Genomic DNA, 14,449 nt, shown 5'->3' with positions numbered 1-14,449 from the left:
TTCTCCAAATAGTTTTCTTGATCCAGATATAATAATTTTGTATTTCTATCTCTAGTTATTTTAATTTCTAATATATATGTAGCAGGACCCATATCTTTCATTTCAAATCTTGAGGATAGGAAAGATTTTGTCTTTGACATCATGTCTAGGTTATTTCCAGCTAATAATATATCATCAATATATAATGATAATATTGTTAACTCATTATAGCATCTCCATATGTAAACACAATGATCTAGTGGACTCATCTCAAAACCAATCTCTAATATTGCTTGGTGGAACTTTAAATACCATTGTCTAGAAGATTGTTTGAGTCCATACAGGGATCCTTTTAATTTATAAACTTTATCTTCGTGTCCTTTTATTTCAAAACCCTCTAATTGTAAAATGAATATATCTTCTTTTAATTCACCATTAAGAAAAGTTGTCTTGACATCCAATTGATGCAACTCTAAATTCATTCTTGTTACAACAGACATAATTATTCTATTTGAAGTAAATTTAGCTACTGGTGAATAAGTATCAACAAAATCTACACCAAGTTGTTGATTAAAACCTTTAGTCACCAATCTTACTTTATATTTATCTAAACTACTATTAGCCTTAAATTTCTTTCTTAGAACCCATTTATAGCCAATGGCCTTTCTTCCATTTGGTAAAGATGTTAATTCCCAGACCTCATTTTTCTTGATGGATTCTAATTCATCTATCATAGCATCTTGCCATTGTTTTGAACCATTGCGTGCCATTGCTTGTTCATAATTAGTTGGGTTCTCACTTAAATTTTCCTCTATGTTATATAAATGATAGTCTTTAAGCATAGTTGGCGGCCATCTAATCCTTTTACTCCCACTATTCTTAGGATCAAAGGTTTGTTGATCTGGTACCAATTTATCTAATGTTCTTTTGGTCCCACTTTCAAAAGCATCCTTATAATGATCTTGTGTTTTATTATCAAGGTCTTCTTGTAACCTTATTTCTTCAAGTGGTGTAATTTGATTGGCGCTTTCAAGGAAAATAGCATCTCTACTTTCTATTAATCCCTTTTCTTGATTATAAAATCTATAACCACTACCGTTTTGAACATATCCAATAAATTTGCACTCCCACGTCTTCCTTTTTAATTTATCTCTTAATGGTTTTGGTATTAGTACATGGGCTTTGCATTCCCAAACTCTTACATTTGATAAATCTGGTTTGTGACCAATCCAATATTCATAAGTTGTAAGATCTTTGGATTTTGTATTAACTTTGTTTAATAAATAATTGGCAGTTGTCAAAGCTTCCCCCAAAAAACTATGCAGAAGTTGTGAATGTGCCATCATTGATCTTGACATTTCCACCTTCAGGAATACCATTTTGTTGAGGTTTATAAGGCATATTGTAAATATGCCTAATTCCTTCCCCTTTACAGAACTCATCAAAGACTTCATATTCACCACATCTATCATTATTTATACTTTTAATTGGTCATCCTAATTGTTTTTCTACTTTAGTTTATAATTTTAAAATTTTTCGAGTGCTTCAAATTTGTGTTTGAGTAGATATGCATATCCATATCGAGAATAATCATCAATAAAGGTGATGAAATATTCCATTCTTTTGTGTGTTTTGGTTCTCAAAGGTCCACAAATATCTGAGTGTCTAATAACTCTGAAGATTGCCAATGTTTATTGAAAGATTTCGCTATCATCTTTCCTTTGATACATGATTCACATATATCAAAATTTTCAATGTTTAAATTAGGTAATATAACATTTTTACTCATTCTTTCTATTTTATTTTTACTTATATGTCCTAATCGAAGATGCCATAAATAAGAAGAATCTAACACAATAGAATAATAGCAAACTGAATCTTTATTAAAAATATTATTGTCAAATGCATACATATCATCAATTCTCACTCCTTTGAGTTTTATATTCCCCTTACAAATGGTCACACGACCAAACTTCAACCTAATTTCATAACCTTTTTTATCTAGTATAGAAACTGAAATGAGATTCCTATGAACATCTGGTACATATAATACATTATTTAAAAATACAACAATACCATTAATAGATAATCTACAGTTTCCTTCACCTAATACATCAATATAAGTATTATTTCTCATATAGACTTTTTGTTCTCCTAACTTCTTTTCCTTCAGATCAACGAACAATTCTTTACTTCTTGCTATATGTCGAGTTGTGGCTGTATCGATCCACCAATTGTCTGATAATGGCTCAATTATCATTGTTTCAGAATTGGTCATTATTATTTGCTTTGTTCCATTGTTTTTGTTATTTTTATAATTAGGACAATTTTTCCTAATATGACCAAATTTTCCACAATGATAACAAGCATTTTTTTGGTCTTCTATTGTTTCTTTGCTTATTTGGCCATTGTTTTTGGAATTTTCTTTTCTTATATGGAAATGATGTATTTTTCCATTGTCACTTAAAGGGTCTAATTTAGGAACTATTTGAGTCATCAACAAATTGTGATTTTGATTTTCAGACTTTCTTCTTTTCATTCTTTCTTCTTCAAGTACTAACAAAATAGGTAATGATATCATAATGACTTCTTTACCACTATGTGTGAGTGTGGTAACTATATGATCCCAAGATGGTGGAAGGCTATTTAAAATGGTTGTTACTTGCATTTTGTCCGACACAGGATTATCTGCATTGGCTAATTCTTTGGCGAAAAGTTCCATGGTATTAATATGATCACCTATATAATCACCTTCATTCATTCGTGTACTATTAAATTTACCCAACAATAATTATACATGTGTGTCAAATCTTGGTTCATATTTAGCTTCTAATGCTTCCATCAATTCCTTTGCAATTTCTTTATCTTCAAATAAATGTATTATATTATCTTTTATATGGTGTAATATAGAAGCTTTAGCAAGTGAGTCATCCACTTCCCAATTATCTTTGGCTTTAATTCCCTCATTGTCATTTTTATTTATTGGTATGTGTTTTGTTGTTGACAATGTATATAAAGTCCTCCTCGTGCGTCAATAAATATTTTATATGAAGTTTCCATGATCGCAAATTAATGCCATTGAGAATTTCAATACAATTAGAATCAAATGAGGTTTTTATTGTCATTGTAAAGTAAATATACCACCTAAGAAATATATTTGTTAGGACATATGTGATTCACTTGTTAGGAACATATGTTATTATTTTATGTAATTGGCTAATCCTTTGACAAAACATATTTTACTTGTAATTAGGTAGATCTAGGATGTGTTTGATACTTCAAGAAATCTTGTTTCAAGTTCAAGTGTTAAATCCATACAAGTCTGTTTAAGATTCAAGTGTGAGAAGTGTTGTTCATTAAAGCTTGAAAGCTAGCTCGATAGCTAGCTATCTATCGAGACCTATAGAGTTGTTGAAGCCCGTGGCTTGACAGCAACTCGATAGCAACTCGACAGATAGGTTATTTGTCTAGGTTTATGAAATTTAGTTTTTCTGTTCTATTTTGACTCCAATTCATGATTGTATGTTTGAGCTTTCTTTTCTCATAATCCTAGACATATAAAAGGATTATTTTAAGGGCCATTAAAGGTGGAACAAGTTGCACAAGTGTTGAGCAAAGTTTGTTCGAGCAAAGTTTGTTCAAGCAAATTGTGACTGGAGATAGAATTTGCCATAGTTCATCTTTTTTGTGAAGACACTACTGTGTTTGTGCACATGAGGGTTTTGTAACTAAGGAGCTTATCGATTTTCATCGCTGGATGAGCTGAAGAACTTTGCAGCCAACAACCTTCTCTAGTTGGTGATTGAAGTCGCGTACTGGGATCTGCGCAATTAGTTAGTCACATACTGGGAGTTGTGCATCAAAAGGAGAGATTATCACTACAGAACAAGTCTAATTGAGTATTGGGGTAAGAGTTCAACTATAGGTTGGTATAAGGTACTGGAATTCCTTTACTTGTAATCGCTTGTTGTGATAATAATAGATTCTCAGTTGTAGTGACCTTAAAATCATCCGATGGGGTTTTTGCCCTGTAAGTTTTCTCCATTTGTAAACAAATTACTGTGTCAATTTATTTTTCGCTGCATACTTAGTTTAATTGGTGATTTATTTGTGCTACCACGCACTTTGCATGTTAACTTAATTAATTCACTTGACTAAATTAATTGGTTAATTTATCACAAGGGGTCAATACGTTTTTGGCTTATCAATATTGAAAATGTGTTTAACGTAATAACAAAATAAAACTAATAAACACATCAAACTCTTTATTATATAAGCAAATTAAGTACAATAAAAATACTTATATTGTCTTTGTTAAATATGAACACACCAAATTGGAAAATAAAACTAAAAAGTAAAATAAAACACACTTACATATAAGCACACTATTTAAAAGGAAATAATAAAACTATTATATATAACGACACTTATCGTCATTCATGTGTCCTTTCCAATATGCTCTTCTTGGGTTTTGCCACAAATATCCTCTAAATGATTCTACATACCTTCTCTTGTATTGTGGGGATCCAAATTTGTCTTTGTCTTGTGGACCTAGATGACTCTCCTCTTTCAAATTTGCTAAAATTTCTTTTCCTTTTGTAATGAGGATTGGGAATACCTTTGACTTGTTTACCTTTTGGATTTTTGTCAATTTGTGCTTGAAACTATGAATGAACTTCTTTGTAATAATTATTGTTGTTTGTAACTATTTTCAAAGTCAAGAGAATCCATTTTTTTATTCAAGTTTAGAGACTTAGGACAACCATGAATTGGACTCCAAGTGGGCCTTGATTGTGGGCTTGATTCAAGAATTGAATCACTCCAAGTCTTAATAGCTTTGCGAAGTGGGCTCAATAGTGGAGTTGGAGGCCTTATAGTCTTCTTGGATGTTGCTCTAATACGTGGACTTGTTTTGGGTTGAATAAAAGGTTCAATAGGATTAGGATTGAATTGCTTTATTTCTTGACCTTTGGGATAGTCTTGATAGATACTTGGAGAGTTGTGTTTGACTTTGCAAGCAAAGTTATCTTTATTGTTGGCAAAGGGACTCTAAGATGCAGATTGAATGAAGACAAAATCCTTTGAAGATTTGCTGAGTTTGATCTTCTTTGCTTCTCTGGTCCTCTAACACAAATTTTTTAGCATCAACTTCTCCAAATGTTGTAGTTTTCTCAACCAAATCTGAAATTTTAAATGGATCACTTTCAGATGGGGTTATTACAATATTGAAATAAAGTCGATTTGGATTCTTTGGATCAATCCAAAAATGGGTATTATCTTCTTTTTCAATTTCCAAATTGTTTATCTCAGTTTCCAGTTGATTCAATGTGTCTTCTTGTATCTTTCTTGTTCAGTATAAGAATCCCAATATCTTTCTTGAAGAACAAAATCTTCATGTACTTGATGAATATCATCGATGAATGGTAAACCACCAATTCTCACCCAAAACGGTGGTTCATCAAGATAGGCAACGTTTTGATGATAATTATAATAAGACACTGATGTCACTAAGTCTAATACCTGACTACGAATTGTTTGAAAAATTAATTTCAACAATTCAATAGAGCGATTATAGGTTGTGGGTGAGGGTGGTGGTGGTGGAGTGTTTTTTCCTTCTGGAACCTGGCTCTGATACCATTGTTAGGCCCTTATTGTGTGTGGTGATGTCGTTAGACTCTGAATTACGAACATAGATAGAGAGAATAAAATTACGTAATGTGACAATAAATGAGAAGTCTCAGTATTTATAGACTCCTCTTAGGAAAAAACAATTACGTAATGTGACAATAAATGAGAAGTCTCAGTATTTATAAACTCCTCATGTCTCTTAGGAAAAAATATGTTTATTTATTAAGAGATTCATTTTATTTAAAAGACACACCACTTCTGTAAATAACTAATTTTAACGGTTAATTAATTCTCTGCTGTTGGTTGGTGAAGCAACACCATCTACCAAGTATGTGATATTATATAGGTGCGGGTGCACCATATTATGGTGTGATCATCTATCAATATTATATGCTAACAAATTGAACACCACATCCATTCTCTACATATCTGCCAAGAGCTTCTAGATGTCTTCTACAAATATTCGCATCTCCCAAACCATATATAGCCATAAATTGCCATAGATCTCATTTCCAAGCTCCATTTTTCCATGGCTCTTTATTGTGGTGTTGATGAAGGAAGTGTTGAATATATGCCAGAATGGAAATTAGATATTTATATTATTTTCAATTTTATTAATGATATGAGAAGAGGAGAAGACATGCACATTTCGAGAGTTGAAGGAAATGTGTTGGCTAATTAATCCTATGAGTGCAATAACTAAATGACAAAATTTAGCTACAAAATTAGTTGTAGCCTAAGGCTACAATCTTACTCAACATATTTTTATTGGAGGTAATTTTGACAAATTCATCATTAGATTACATCTTCTTCTTATATTCTCTATGCTTGCAAAATTTCTAGAAAATTAAATATCAATTACTATGTCATCATTAAATTGTTTAAATTGCAAGTTTTTGTAATTAAAAATTATGCATAAAATATAAGTTTATAGATCATATAGTAAACAATATCCGATTAATACAAAATTTGACATGTGTATTAAGAGCATAAGAATATGCAATTCAACGATTAAATTTTCAAAATATATAGTAATGTTTATTTTAAACTTTATAGTTTATACTATTTTTAGTTTTATTAATGATATGGGAAGAGGATAAGGTGTGCACATTTTGCGAGTTGAAGGAAATGTATTGGCTAATTAATCCTATGAGTGCAATAACTAAATCTGTAGATTGAATAAAAAAAATTGTAGATGAAAAAAAAAATGATAGAACAAAATCAAAGGTGGGTTAATAGAATCCATTTAATTTGTATTTATTGCTTTTTTTTTTCCCACTTGAATAGTAATGGTCATGGACATGGACAACATTTTTTCCAATTTTGAGCATTGTACCACTGCGCATGATGGTCACTCCATAAGTATAAGTACTTGTGGGGTATGGGGGGATAAGGGCCAGGGTTCAAGTTTCTAGGAGAAAACTTCACACACATATATACTTAGATTAAGCTAAAGTAGAATTTCTATCTTGTTTCAAAAAAAAAAAAAAAATGAGCATTGTAATTGCATCGTCTTTCCATTTATGTTGTAGTAATTGTATTTTTTTTCTCCACTTGAATTTTATAATTGCTACACTTATGGACAACTGATTTATTGCTACCAAATGTTTCCAATTTTTTTGCATTGTAATTGCAGTGTCTTTAAATGCTCCTATCATATTGTAATACTTAAATCTTTTTTGTTTCCCCCCACAAATTGAAGTGTAATACCAAAGAACAATACATTGCAATTAAATTGGCAGTTTTTTGTAAGGCAAAAGGATGTGTATTATTGTATTGTATTAATTCAACATTCACTTCTTTAATGAATAGGTATGGTGGCACATGTCATTGTAATTAGCTTTGATAGAAGGACACATGTGCATCTTCTAGTTTCAGAATCCAACTTTTATAATATATTATAAACTGTTTATGTTGAACAAGGTACTCTCCTATCCTATGTTTAAGTCAACAAACATAGGGTCTATGATCTCTAGTACAAGTATCAGGTGAAAATAGCCACATATCACGTTTTGGCAAAATTTATGGTACACTAGCACTGTTTTGAAAATATTTAGCAACGTACCACTTTTTTAGTATTTGAGTTAAGTGAACTCGAGTTCCTAAGTGAGTCGCCAGTGTGCCACTGCTGACTTGGAATTTGTATAATTAAAAAAGTAATGTGGTACTTGATATTATGGAAATTGAGTACTTCTTTACACTTTAAAGTACTCGATCTTACTGAAGTCGAGTACCTTTTTTTTTTTCGTACAAAACTTTTAAAAGTACATAAAGTGGTGCGGCCTCAAATACTGAATCTGAAAGTTTTGTTTTGGGCCTAAACAACTAGCATTTACGTCCATTTCCACAACTTATCCATCAATTCATACACTCCTATTCCAACTTCCAAAGCATCATAAACCAAAAACAATACTCTAATAAATAAAAAAAATACCATGACTATGTTACTCTAATAAAGTGTAACTTCTTTTATTTATTTATTTATTAGAGTACTATTTTTAGTTTATGGTGCTTTGGAAGTTGGAATATAAGTGTCTAAATTGATGGATAAGTTATGGGAATGGACATAAATGCCAGTTGTTTAGGCCCAAATCAAAACTTTTAGATTCAATATTTGAGGCCGCACCGCTTTCTATACTTTTAAAAGTTTTGTACGAAACAAAAAGTAGAAAAAGGAAAAAAAAGAAAAGAAAAGAAAAAAAAAAAGGTACTCGACTTCGTTAAGATTGAGTACTATAAAGAAGTACTCTATTTCCATAATATCAAGTACCATATTACTTTTTTAATTACACAAATTCCAGGTCAGCAGTGCCACACTGGCAACCCACCTAGAAACTTGAGTTCACTGAACTTGAGTACTATTTAAGACTCGATTTTGTAAAACTCGAGTACTAAAAAAGTGGTACATTGCTAAATATTTCCGAAACAATGCTAGTTTGCCACAAATTTTGCCAAAATGTGGTATTTAGCTATTTTCGCCCAAGTATCAATAGACTTCTAGTACAAATCAAGTTTTCTATTTATACTCTCCTATCCTATGTTTAAGTCAACAAACATAGGATCTATTTGGATACTGCTTATTGTTGAAAACTAAAAACTAAATATATTGTAGCAAAATAATTTTTAAATGTGTGAATAGTGCGATAGAACCCAGTTTTAAAGTTGTTTTTGCTGAAAAAAGTACTTGCAGGTTCTGTAAATAATGCATGGGACCCACTAAAAAAAAGGCACCCTCTAGGAAACACGCGAAACACGCTTCCTAAACTCACGTATATGGTTAAACCTTATGGTTAATAGACTTCTAGTACAAATATATATAGAAGACTTGATTTGTATACAAAATAGAATTGAACTTGAGACTATATTATTAGGTTCATATATAATATATCTCAGACAGTTGTTTCTTTGGAATTTATAAGGGTACCCATTAGTTGCCCCCCATTCCCAAACCTAACCGTATACTTGTCTCAAGCTTTGGGAATTTGTGCCTCCCCAAAATTGGGTGATAGTTTTCTTAGGAAATGTGGGAGGCACATCTGATGTTGACTTGCCTTCATGGTAACTAGATGTGATGTACAATAACCAAAAAATCATTGAAAAGAAAATACACATTTAAATCCAGTAATTTATTTAGTACTGATGCTACACAAAACTAGTAGGCTGGATACTTTGACTTCGATGGGTTGAAAGTTGTAGCGAAGAACTGCAAGAATGAACACACTATCAAAGGAGACCGGGGTGGACCGACCTAACACCCTCCGATGGCTAAGTCAGTTTCTCACAAGAATAGAGTTCCAACTTTTTAGGAGTAAAATATCAGAATGTCCTTACCTTTGTTTGATTCAGACCGGTCCTTATATAGAGAACCTTGGAGCAGTTATTTGATTTAGTAACTTCCCCAAGATTCGTGGAAATCAGGAATTCTGGAAATAACTTCCTTAATGGCTATAGAAGTTGCAACCGCTAGTGCAAGTTAAGTATTTAGGAGAAATTTGTGGCAATGAACACGGGTTGATTAACCGCTCTAAGATTTGCCAAGTGTTATGTGGTTGTCTGTGTGCTTTGCCCATGGATGACTCTTTGTTCATAGACTGATGTTGTGTGGTCATCTATGCGCTTTGCACATGGATGACTCTTTCATCTAGACGATTTGTGGTCATTTAGCTAACCGATGCTCATGGACAATTCCTCTGGACGAACTAGAGATGGTAATTTTTGCTATCCCATCAGTTGCCCCTTTGTTTAGGGGTCGTCCAAGAATATTGTGGGGATTTAGTTCACGCCTTTACGTAGACACGTGTCAAGATTTAATTGGTTGATATGTTGTGTCGATTGCATTTTCCTAAGCGTTTGCCACGTGTCGTCTTTTTAATGGATGGTGTCGCTTCGCTGACCCTATTTATGGGCCTTATAAATAGGCACATTCTCTTTCTTGCCCTTCACCTTTCTTATAATCTCCCTTCTGCCATCTGGTCAAAGACCCTCGTTTAGCCCTCGTCAGGTATTTCCTCTTCCTTCTTAGGTTTTCATCTTGATCTTTATTTTAGCAATGTTTTCGTCTAGTAGTAGTACAGAGAGAGAGAGAGAGAGAGAGAGAGAGAGAGAGAGAGAGAGAGAGATAGACGAGTATCAAGACGTCTCATCTAGGAGTTATGAGAGTGGTGAAGGTAGTACAAGCTATAGCAATAGTTCCTCAGACGAGCATTATTCGTCTGGGGTTCCTGGTATTTCCATAGTGGAATTCTAGGAGATGCAACGTAGGACGGTCTCTGGAGCTGGGACTAGCTCGTCTAGAGCACCACCTAGCCTTTCTCAAGACAAGGAGGAGGAAGAGGAAAATGTAATCTATAGCTGTGCCCCTGAAATAGCGTCCACCCTAGACGCCCCTAAGTTAAAAACTTTAGTAGATAGATACCAAATCTCTAGAGAGTATGAACCTCGTCTACCAAAAGAAGGAGAATGATGTTGTTCTCCTTCTTCTGGTTTGGGATTATAAGCGTCCTACCTTTTAGCTGGGCAAAGGTTTCCCCTAAATTCTTTTTGTAGAAGTCTTCTCCATAGGTTGGGCATTGGTCCTAACCAGTTCAACCCCAATGGATGGAGGACGGTAGTTGCCATGCAAGTGTTATGGCATAAGGCATTGGAAGGGGACTGTCCTATAATAGTGGACAAATTCCTTTACTATTATAAGCCCTCAAAAATAAAAAGGTCTGCTGGTTTTTACCAGTTCTCGACCAGAGGCTCTCACTATAGCTATATAAAGGGTCGTAACTCGTCTGACAGGCTCTGGAAAAAAGAATTTTTTATTATTTCTGGAAATTGGGCTGGGGGTATGTTTTCTTTCCAGTTTATTTCATTTATTCCTTACATATTTTCTAACTTTCAATCGTCTAACCCTCCTTTCTTTTTATTGATGTAGCTGTTGTTCGTCCACATTTGGACGGGTTTTACTTGGATCGAATTGACCAAGTACGCGCTTTCCCTGGGAGAACTTTCCACAATCTAGTGACTCTCAGTCGTTTAGCTACGTGGGGGCTTGGCCCAAAACTTACTACCAAGAATTTAGGTCATGAGCAAACCACTAATCGAAGTAAGTATCATCCATCCTTTCTTTTCTCTTTCTCTTTCTTTTTTTAAAACTAATTTTCCTCGTCATAGAAATAACTACAACGAGGGAGAATAAGGAAAACTATAACTAGTGGGGCAAGGATGCCTTCGCACCACCAGTCATACAGAAAACTTTCGTCCAGACAGGGAAGAGAAAATCTAAGTCTATATCCAGTGTTGTGGATTTGGACGACCTTCCAAGTCATCGAGGTTCTAAGAAAAAAAACCTGGTAAGACTTTTCTTCCTAAGGTCCCTAAGTTCACAGCTCCGACAGTGAATCTGGACGACCCTCCGGTAGATGTGAAGCCTATTCAAACAGTTCATCCCGTCCAGACTGATCCTACTCCCCCTCCATCCAAGACTCCTTGCAAGCCTCATCTGTCAGAGCCATCTGATCGTCCTAATCTGGTGCTGGGCGAGGGCTACGAATGGAGGACGTTCAAAGGAATTATCACTAATAATGAAGTTAATGAATGTTATAATATGTCAGTGAAGGAATTTAAATGTTCTAGTATCCATGACCTCTCTAAGGTATGTGTTTCATTTATCCTTGTGTGTTTTCAGTAAGTTTTTCAAAATGAAATGTCTAACTTTCTTTCATCCACAAATAGGCCATGTCAAAGTTTTATACAACGACGTGTCAAGCCAAGGACTGTGAGGAGGCCAAGACGGCTAAAGAGAAGGCTAAGGAGCTGAACAATGAAATTCTTTTTAAAAAGGGGGAGGTGATCAGGTTAACTGATGATTTCAATCGTTTGCAAGCAAGTGAGTTGAAGCTGAAAGACGAGGTGGAAGAGCTTAAAACAGATGCCATTGAGAAAGACACTCGTATTGCTTACTTGGAGGGACAAGTTTCTGAGTTTACCTCTTCCTTGGAGAAAGCACGTGAAGAAGCTGTTGCAACTTTCAAGAAATCAGGGGAGTATAAGACTCGTCTAAATAGCCACTATGCAGCTGGCTACGAGAACTTCTGTGCTGACACCAAGGACGTTTTTCCTGACTTGGACTTTGATTCCTTCAAGATTCCCCTCGCTACAAAAAGTTCCTTGCTTGTGACGAGTTCCGAGGACGTCAATGTGGTGGATGACGCTAACAACGAGGTGACCCAGGACGATCCTAAGATTGTCAATGCTCCCAGTGACCTATCCAAATGATCTTATCTTCCCTTTAAAAAATTTATATTTTAATTTTGTTGGAGATGCCCATTGTTTTGGGCTTTTGCTTATGTGTTTTTTTTTTTTTTTTTTAAATTTATTCAAGTACAATTCTCTTGTCCAAGTTTATGGATGAGCTTTATGAATAATTACTCATTACTTCCAAGGGTTTTTGGACGATGGTCGTCTACCCTTTGAATTTTATGAATGAATGAATGCCTTTTATTTTCATTGTTTATTGTGTTTGAATATGCCATAAGCTTTGTGAACAAGTTTTATTTATATCCTCCATACCATCTCTATGGTTGGGGCTTACCCACTTATGGAGATTTTATCTCGTCTTGAGCATATGGATGAATTTTTTGCATCGTCAAAAATAGCTACATGAATCCATGTTCGCCATTTAAGTATAATTCATCCATAAGTGATGTCTTTTTGCTAGCCTTATTCATTATTCAAACTTGGGACAATCATTTACTCGTCCTTATCGAAATTGTTCCCAAAAAATGCTCGTCAATGTGATGGATTGTTAGGTTGATTAGGTTTGTCTATGGGCTTGTGGTGTTTTTACACGCACATTATTAGTCCATAGTTTAGACGATCATATCTCAGGTTTTATCTCGCCTTGAGCTTAGACGGACATACATCAGGCTTTATCTCGTCTTAAGCTTAGACAAATATACCTTAAGTTTATTTTTCCTGCTTTATCCTTATTTAAAGGAAAGCTTATAGACAGTATATCCTTGTGTCCAAGGATTTTATTGGTCTTTGGTTGTTTGCCTTTTGTAGATTATTCTGAATGAAATCATAAAGATGAAGGATTCCCTTACAATCATACATATACTTGAAAATATATCACATGTATATATATATATATATATATTTGGAAATCCACAATGTAAACATTCGTCCACAGGCATGGCACATGCTTAAGAGCTAGTGCCTTTAGGAAATTAAAAATACTTAAACACAAATTTGTCCATGAGTAACACAATACTTGTACATCTAAAACACACATAGTAGTAGTAATAAGCAAACACAAGAAAATAACACTTTAAGCAATAAATTAGGACAAACGTCCATGGCGCTTGTCCTGCGGCAATGTTCGTCCATGGTCACCCTTTATTGATAGTACCTTCTTAGGTGTTCAACATTCCAAGAGTGTTCCAGCTTCCTTCCATCCAGGGCTTCCAAGTAGTAGGATCCTTGCCTCTTACAGTTGATAATCTTGTAAGGTCCTTCCCAATTTGGTCCCAACTTCTCATGGGCCGAGTTTTTGGTGGCCAAAGAAACTCTTTTTAGGACGAGATCCCCAATGTTGAAGCGCCTAGGTTTCACCATGGCATCATGCTGCTTTGCCATGAAATTTTTGTACCTTGCTGTTCTGTGCTCCATTTCTATCCTTACCTCGTCTATAAGATTGAGGTTAAGACGAATCTGTTCCTAGTTTTCTTCATCTTGATACTTCATCACTCTATGGCTAGCCATGTGCACTTCTGCAGGTATGACTGCTTTACTCCCATAAGCTAGTTTAAAAGGAGTTTCCCCAATAGGGGTCTTCACTATCGTTCTGTAAGCCCACAAAACACCTGGTAATTCATCCAGCCATACTCCCTTTGCCCTTTCGAGCCGAGTCTTGATGATTTTCAACAAGGATTAGTTTGCCACTTCTGCTTGTCCATTGGCCTGTGGATGGGAGGGTGAGGAGTAATGGTTCTTGATTCCAAGTTGTTTACAAAATTCCCTGAAAGGTGTGTTGTTGAACTGTCGTCCATTGTCAGACACTAGCACCCTAGGTACTCCAAATCTGTATACAATGCTTTTCCAAACGAAGTTTTTGACATTCCGTTGTGTGATTTTCACTAAGGTTTCAGCTTCTACCCATTTAGTAAAATAATCTATTCCTACTACTAAAAAATTCATCTGTCTAGTTTCAGTTGGGAAGGGGTCTAAAATATCCAAATCTCATTGTGCAAAAGGCCAATCATCATTGGAGTGAGATACTCTGATGGCTGTCTAGGAACGTTACTGAAACGTTGACATTGATTACATACCTTGACATATGCCTTAGCATCAGCTT

Source organism: Quercus suber, unplaced genomic scaffold (assembly GCF_002906115.3).
Source record: "Quercus suber isolate HL8 unplaced genomic scaffold, Cork oak 2.0 scaffold_11, whole genome shotgun sequence".
Taxonomy (NCBI): domain Eukaryota; kingdom Viridiplantae; phylum Streptophyta; class Magnoliopsida; order Fagales; family Fagaceae; genus Quercus; species Quercus suber.
This window is presented reverse-complemented; position numbering follows the sequence as displayed.